Source organism: Phalacrocorax aristotelis, chromosome 6 (assembly GCF_949628215.1).
Source record: "Phalacrocorax aristotelis chromosome 6, bGulAri2.1, whole genome shotgun sequence".
NCBI lineage: Eukaryota > Metazoa > Chordata > Aves > Suliformes > Phalacrocoracidae > Phalacrocorax > Phalacrocorax aristotelis.
In genome coordinates, this window is record NC_134281.1 from 29,800,183 (window position 1) to 29,807,902 (window position 7,720).

Below are 7,720 nucleotides of genomic sequence, written 5' to 3' on the forward strand. Positions count from 1 at the left end.
CATCAAAAGATCCTGCTTCCCTGCCACACAAAGGAAAAGTGGAATTTACAACACAGCTTTTTAACACCCACCTATTTCTGAAATGGTCTGGGATGGCGTGTTGAAAGCTAACCTGAAGAACAATTCAGGGACCAACACATTGTTTTTAATGCATGATGCTGCACTTTTTGTTATCTGTATTTCTTAACTTCAAGGTCTTTAATATAATTTGTCAATTCTGATCCCCGCATATCCCCTTAATGTTGCACCAGATACCTTGCAAAGATTTACTTTGGCAAGAACTTCAAACAGCACTGCTGAAGTCACTCTTTGGATACAGCAACTCTTTTGTCGTCTGAGTCGTTCTGAATCAAGACTTACTGCAGTCTATATGCAGGATGTATAGCTGCAGAAATCACATCACTTCTTGTATTTCAACATTTTTTTTGCATGCAGTTACGTAAATGCTACAGCTGTGACTGGACATATCTATGACAGGTGACTGTAAATGGGGCTGGGAGCATACCTTATTGCAAACATATAGCAGTTATCTTTATATACATTCTAAGACCTGTTAACATTTTTCCACGTAAAAATCTAAAAAGATAGTCTTCCAGAATTCAGATAAAAATCTGAAGGGCAGGCACTTCAAATGGCAAGCCATAAAACAAATAAAATAAAGTAAAATCCTTTTCAGAGTGCACAATTATACCCAAAGTTCACCAACACAGGATGTTTTGAACACTAATGCCATAAAGGTTTTCAAAACAAATGAGACATTTTTCAGAGAAGACAATCCATCAGCAGCTAAAATAGCTATTAAACACAACAGCCTCAGTGGACCAGCTTCCAGCCCAAACATTTCCTAGAGAGATGACTGCTGGAAGGGTTTACCAGGAGGAGGAGAACCCTGAAGTCAGTTTTCCTACACACCTGCAAGCAGTCCCACCAGAAGAGATACTGACCGAGACAGATCTCTAGTCTGACTAAGAACGACTGCTCTTATTCAGTCCACAAAACTGAAGACAAGATACCAACCTGTAAATTAATTGGAGCTGAAGTAAACTCGTACCAGGAAAAGAAACAGTCTTAAAATTCTGATTGCATATCACATTCCACACTGCCTCCTCTCTGAACATCCTACAAGAATATGGCCTGAACAATATTACCTATTTCCAAAAGTAACTCTTTAGATTCCAGTATACCCAAAATGTGCTTGTGTACATTTAGTCACAAATACTTTATACAGCACAAAGATGAGCCAGTAGCAGTGACAGATATTTGCAAGCACCTCTGAAATCCCTTTACAATTACATGACTGCTTATGTAGAATTAAACAGAGGCAGCAAGGAAATAAGTAACAATTACACTAAAAAACCCATTCCGGAGTATTTTTGCATATGTATCCAAAACATAGTGCTGTTCCGTCGTGTCATGCTGAAGGACAGAAGAGCAGGATCCTCGAGGGTACCTTACCTTTCCCGAACAAGAGGAAGGTTGGAAGGGCTCAGGCTCCATGCCAATACGAAGGCCCCCAGAAACCTGACTGTCAGGAGTCAGTTATTCCCCCTTTCCCCCAATGACCTGATGCCACTGCATTCCATAATAACAGTGAGCATATTTCATGCTATAGTATTTTTAAAGTGAGGTCCCACTTGTACAGCACCAGAGCCCACATGAGATCACCGCTCTGCAACCACAGACCGGGGTCCGAGCAAGGCACTGTGTGCACAGACGCACAAGAGAGGTCCCTGCCATAATGCCAATATATGCCTCCCCCTCCTCCCTGGGCTCCAGCTACTTCCCCCACATACCAGGCTTCCACCTTCCCCTTTCTATATCGGCTCCTGTCTCTCCTGGCAGGGTCTCACCTCTGATACACCAGCAGTGCCTGCGCTGACCTTTGCCGCGCAGCACACACGTCATCGCCTCCTCTGCGTGCAGATTCAGGGAGAAAAGCCTTAAAAATCTCTCCTGCAGCCATGCTGCTTCCCCGACAACAAGAAAAAATAGCCAACTAATAATGGACCAGCTGAGGGGCTGCCAGCTTCAGCAAACGTGCTTGGAATTATATATTTTTTAAATTTTATTTCAAAAGCTTCCAATTGAGAATTGGTCATCTTCCTAACCCCAGCAGCTGCCCTCCAGTTAGCACCAAGCCTGCACAGCACCCCAAGCACGATCAGGCTGTGCACAAAGACATTTGGCGAGGCCTTTGCTTGTCAGCTAAAGGAAGCTGAAAGTAAGTTTGCCCATGCATGTGGGCAGCACCTAATGCACCACAGGAGTACAGAAGATCAATAGTAAGTGCACCACAATCCCCAAGTTTACCAAAAATGTATTTGCTACGCTGCTGTGTCCACTCATTGTGTTTTTGTCCAGTATTTGCAATACGCTAACTGCAGCACGTCTCTCCAATGTGAAGAGTCACCCTAATCCATGTTGTTATATATATCATTTGTTTACCCAAAGTTGAATGATCATTTCAACCTTTGTTAATCTGATTACATAACAAACTACAGCAGCCTTAAATAACCAAGCTGCTCTCTCCAGCCAGATTAGTTGAAATCACTCATTTCAGCACTTCCCTTCTTTCAAAAAATGAAATGAAATAGGTAATGGAGAAAGAAGAAAATAAAAGCGCCTGGCCACTGCTTTCACAGCCAACTACCGTACAAGACATATCACAGTGTGCAGATGCAGCGTAATAACTTCACACCTGGTGCAGGCTGCGAGCACAAGGTAAAGCGAAATATTTTCAACTGCTGAACAGTATTGCACAATCGAAGCACATTCTGCTAGTTCTTATTCACAGCTCCAGCACAGGCTACTAAGCAAACTCTACGGTGTGGATTTTCAAAACAAGTAATTGCACGTATATAAACAAAGGCCATAATTTACATGGCAGATCCCATAAAAGCTTATCTACTGCATGATGTCACACCCATAAATTACAACCTAAAGCACTAGTGCCAAAGTGCTCCTGCCCTCCCACCCCAAAATGAACATGATTAATATCAAACACTGCTCATCCAAGCCTGTGCCTCTTGGAAATAAACACACATGAAGTACCTCCCAGGACAGAGTAGTATTTAAACATTCTTCAGACAATAAGAAGATTTATAATTATTATTGTATTACACCATCACAAAGTCTTAACAAATCAAGCTGCCTCATTATACAACGCTTAAGATAATATAAGGTTAAACAACATCAGGCAGTATCGGTGCACTCCGCTTGTACCAAAGGGCAAATACCTCCAGCCCCCGTACATGGGAGATCTTCAGAAACACATAGCCTCATGGCTATTATCAAACAGTGAGTTAAAAAAGCAAAACCAGAACACATGTACGCCTTTGAACAGACCCAGGACCAGAATTTTTCCACTGAAATCCAACCAAGGCACGGGTAAGGTGAAGGCCAGGCGAACAAGAAACCGAATGAGGCAGGGAACACGTTTTGGCATCTCTCAGTTTTAGTTCACCACTCCACGATGAGCTCATGAGAAATCAAGAGGCAGTATCAGGGGCTAATACAAAACTGCCCATTGATCGCAGCCGGCTTTCTACAGCATGCAACAAAATTCATCCTCTTGACTGATACCCACAGTGGCAGCCTCATTGCAGAAGTTACAGACAAGACAGGCATCAGCAAATGACTGTCTAACCAACACGTACCTGAATACCAGGCACAAATATCTGATCCTCTGAGTCCGTAGCACCCACAAATCTGTAACCATTATCCCCATGCCCCTATGATTTGCCTGCTGTGGGGGACTACCTGCACAGCAGGCCCTGCACCATGGAAGAGGCTCCACCGAGTCTGTCCACGCCAGCTGGGTCTGTGCCGTCTCCATCACGCTCAGCCCACACCAAAATCACCATTTCTGCGTGTTATTACGAATCTGACATCACATCAGTGCAAGCACAGTCTGACATCTACAGTTAACTTGGTGATGGTGTAAGTGCTGCCTGTCTTACAGGCATTTGGTGTTGCAATAAGCTTGCTGCTGAACCCTTGAAAGAGAAGATAGACAGATATATATATACACACACATATTTAAAATCTGCTACAGAAAGCCTTGCAGTGACTTGATTTTTCTACATGAGGCGGCAGACCCGCGGCGGGGGAAACGCAGCAAGAGACCCCCCTGTCACTTTTGAGCCGCGGCAAGGCCAGCACCCCCCAAAGCAAACAGATGCCGTTCAGCCCCCGGGTTGCCTGCCCGGATGGCAAAACCTTGCCCACCCTGCAGCCATTTCGCCTCCAAGCCGCGACCTGCCCCGGTCCCCGTCCCCCCCCCAGCGCCGGAGTCTGGCAGCACTTGGTGAACTGCGGGGGAAGGAGCCCGCTCCCCGTACAAAGCCCGGCGGGGACATGAATAAAACATCGGCCGGGGAGGGGGGTCGGGGGGGGGTGTCGGGGGGGGGGGGGAGGGGAGTCGGGATACGGGGAGACGAGGGGATAAAACGGCAGCTCGGCGGCAGGCACGGCCCTGCGGGCCTCCCCCCCCTGGATCCCGGCCCCGGCCCGCCCGCCCAGGCCCGGGCCTCCGTAGGGGAAGCGGCGCCCCCCGGTCCCCCCGCCCGCCCCCACCCGGCACCCGGGCGACGCTCACCTCCGGAGCCGCCGCTCGGAGCGGCTCCCCTGCCACTGGGAGCCGCCGGCAGGCGCCGGGCGCGGCTCGGGGCCCGGGCTGGAGAAGGACGGGTGAGACGCGGGGAAACCGGGCAGCTCTAACTATACTGGGCGAGCGCAGCGGCGGCGGCAGCCGGGCGCGGAGCGGCCTCTCCCGGCAGCCGGGGCGGGCCGAGGCGGGGAAGGGGCGGCGCGGAGCGGAGCGTGGGGCGCGCCCGGCCGTCACGGGGGGGGGGGGGGGCGGGGAGAGGCGGCGGAGGAGGATCGCTCCGCACCGCGCGCTCCTCCCGCCGCTGGCTCGCCCTGGGGAGGGGGGCACTGCGGGGCCGCTGCCCGCCTCGCTCCGGCCGACCGAAGGGTCGAACAACGCCCGGCGGCCGCCCTGGGCAGGTGGCTGGGATCTGGCCCCGCTCCGACCCTTCCTGCGGGGCTGCCAGGGGCCTGGGCGGCGATACCTCCATTAGGAGGCGGCCGGTGCCGGGGTCCCGTTCCCGGCCGCCGGCCTCCAGCAGCCCGCCTGCCCTCCCCGGCGGGAGGGGCCGAGCGCCCCTCAGTGTTAGCTCCAGCCTCGCGGGGGACGGGGGACACGGGCCCTTTTTGACAGGGCGGGTGCAAATATTTGCAAATATATTCCTAATATTTGTATCAGGAGTAGCGTGGCCAGCAGGAGCAGGGCAGTGATCGTGCCCCTGTGCTTGGCACTGGCGGGGCCGCACCTCGAATACTGTGTTCAGTTTTGGGCCCCTCAGGACAAGAAGGACAGTGAGGTGCTGGAGCGTGTCCAGAGAAGGGCAACGAAGCTAGTGAAGGGTCTGCAGAACAAGTCTTATGAGGAGAGGTTGAGGGAACTGGGGGTGTTTAGCCTGGAGAAGAGGAGGCTGAGGGGAGACCTTATCGCCCTCTACAACTACCTGAAAGGAGGCTGTAGCAAGGTAGGTGTTGGTCTCTTCTTCCAGGTTACTAGTGATAGGACGAGGGGAAATGGCTTCAAGTTGTGTCAGGGGAGGTTTAGATTGGGTATGAGGAAAAATGCCGCTACTGAAAGAGTGGTCAGGCATTGGAAGAGGCTGCCCAGAGAGGTGGTGGAGTCACCGTCCATGGAGGTGTTCAAAATGTAGATGCGGCACTTCGGGACTTAGTATAGGAGACCTGGGTGTGTTGGGTTGACAGTTGGACTTGATGATCTCAGAGGTCTCTTCCAACCTTTATGATTCTATGAGTCTATGAAAAGTGGTCAGGGTGCTGAAGAAGACATTTAAAAATAAGAGCATGTCCTTAATTAAAATGAAGGGTCTCATAACTGCCTGTGAAATGATTGTAAATTAGTATTAAAAATGTGCCTTTTCAAATCTTTGTTTCAAACGCAACTAACAGGCGAAGATTAATCGTGTCGTCTTTACAGTAATTTTGGAAATCCTTAAAAAATTTGTTCTTTTCCACTGACTGTTAGGAATGAAGTTGCAGTGATTATCAGCACTGTGCTTTTTAATTACTTCACTGAAATCTTGTTCGGGCACAGGGGTGGAAAACATGTAGGGATAGGACTTTTTTCAGGTCAAGCTGTCATTAATATGCTGTCTCGTTTTACATGCAGTTTTTGTGCAAGCAGTTCAGAACCCTGAAAGGACGACGGTGAGCACAAGGACATTCCCGCTCCCTCTCCTGAAAGCCTGTGCCCACCTTAGTGGGTGGACTGTCATCTTCTTAGGGAGAAGGAAGGCTCAGCACCCAGTGGAGAGCATCTCAAGCATCCATGGTCCACAGTATCTCAGGGCAGAAGCCTGAGCACACTGAGGTGGGAGAAGACCAGGCATCTAGGTGAGGTCAGAGATGTAAAAATACAGACTCCTGTGCCTTTGGTGTCCTTTTCCCACTCGGCAATGGGATGGCAGAGTGGTTCTCCGCCTTATTGTGGAGGGTTTTTTCCCAGGATCGCAATGCTTATCAGCTTTATTGCAGCACGTGCACAAGTTTTCACAGGTAAAACTGTGGTTTTGTGTTCACAGAGGTGTAGTTTTTCATGAAAATGACTGTTGACTGGGGGGGGGGGGAAGAGGTGAAGCTTCTTTGAAGACCCGGTTATAAAAGCTTTCTCAGATTGTCTCTGCCAGGAAGTGCTACCATGTGAACTAGGAAGACTCCAGCTAGCCTGCATTCTTTTCATCACTTACAGTTTTAGTATCTTTCAATAATCCAGGCACATATGTTTTCATCTAAGGACATTTTCCCTTCACCGTTATAAAAATGTTAAATAACAAGTTTTTTGCCAAATCCTTGGAAAAGTTTCACTTGCAGTCATTTCTACCTTTGTGTTTCTAGCAATCTTATTATTTTTCTCTGCATTGGAAACCACTACCAAAAAGGTGGACATAAGCAATATCAAGACACTCCAAAATCTTTTCAACTCTAGGTTGACAACTTTGAAGTCAGCCAACTTTTTTTTTCACCCTTTTCACTGTCAAGAACCTGATACTGTTTCCAAAGATGCATGGAGCATTTACAGTGAAAAATATATGATTGCTATGCTGCCATAATCTGTGCTTCCAATTAAAATGACCATATAAGAACAGCATAAAGCAAGTATATTTTGTTTAGCCTCCACAAACCTTGCTGATGTTTGCCCTGTGATGTGTGCAGCTAATTGACATTCGTAATGTAACAATTTACATGTAAATCCATTTCCTTATGCACAAATTTGTTGATCAAGTCTTTGTCTACCACTCTCAAGTAGTCAAAGATACATCTAAAAGCAGAAAATAGTTATTTCCCTGATTTCTCGTGTTTGTCTTACTCATTTTTGAGAATGGACATTGCATACTGGAGAGTTAGTTTTAGAAGCTAGAAAATGATAAATAGTGTAAACGATTTCTGATATCCAGGATGTATTTGGTACCAAGTGTAGTTCACGTCAGCTGAGCCTGGTGCTCTGTCCCTGCCTAGTGGTGCCTGAACCGGGTATTAGTCCATTACCCCAAGAATTAATTATGGTTTTAGTATCAAAACTAAGGGCTGGGGGTTGTTTCTGCAAGAAGACAACTTTAATCCTGACTTTTTTTTGTACAGTACAAGAGAAATCAGGTTTCCTGATTCAGTGATCCTGCTG

At 48.1% G+C, this 7,720-nt stretch overlaps 1 protein-coding gene and 1 long non-coding RNA gene across 3 annotated transcripts in view; one reads left to right on the forward strand and one right to left on the reverse strand.

The window, feature by feature from the left end:
• The window catches only part of C6H1orf21 (chromosome 6 C1orf21 homolog), a 130,689-nt gene extending 125,899 nt beyond the window's left edge, over positions 1-4,790 (reverse strand). The window contains exon 1 of one of the 2 annotated variants that reach the window (XM_075096782.1): positions 4,598-4,790. The gene's annotated coding sequence lies outside the window, so the exon portion shown is untranslated. Of the gene's footprint in view, positions 1-3,759; positions 3,996-4,597 lie in introns of those variants that run through there. The other variant, XM_075096783.1, reaches the window with a different exon arrangement.
• Positions 4,791-4,845: 55 nt separating this feature from the next.
• Positions 4,846-6,662, forward strand: LOC142058857 (uncharacterized). The gene is made up of 2 exons (XR_012661134.1): positions 4,846-5,549; positions 6,212-6,662. It is a non-coding gene; the product is annotated as an uncharacterized LOC142058857 (long non-coding RNA).
• Positions 6,663-7,720: the final 1,058 nt, after the last annotated feature.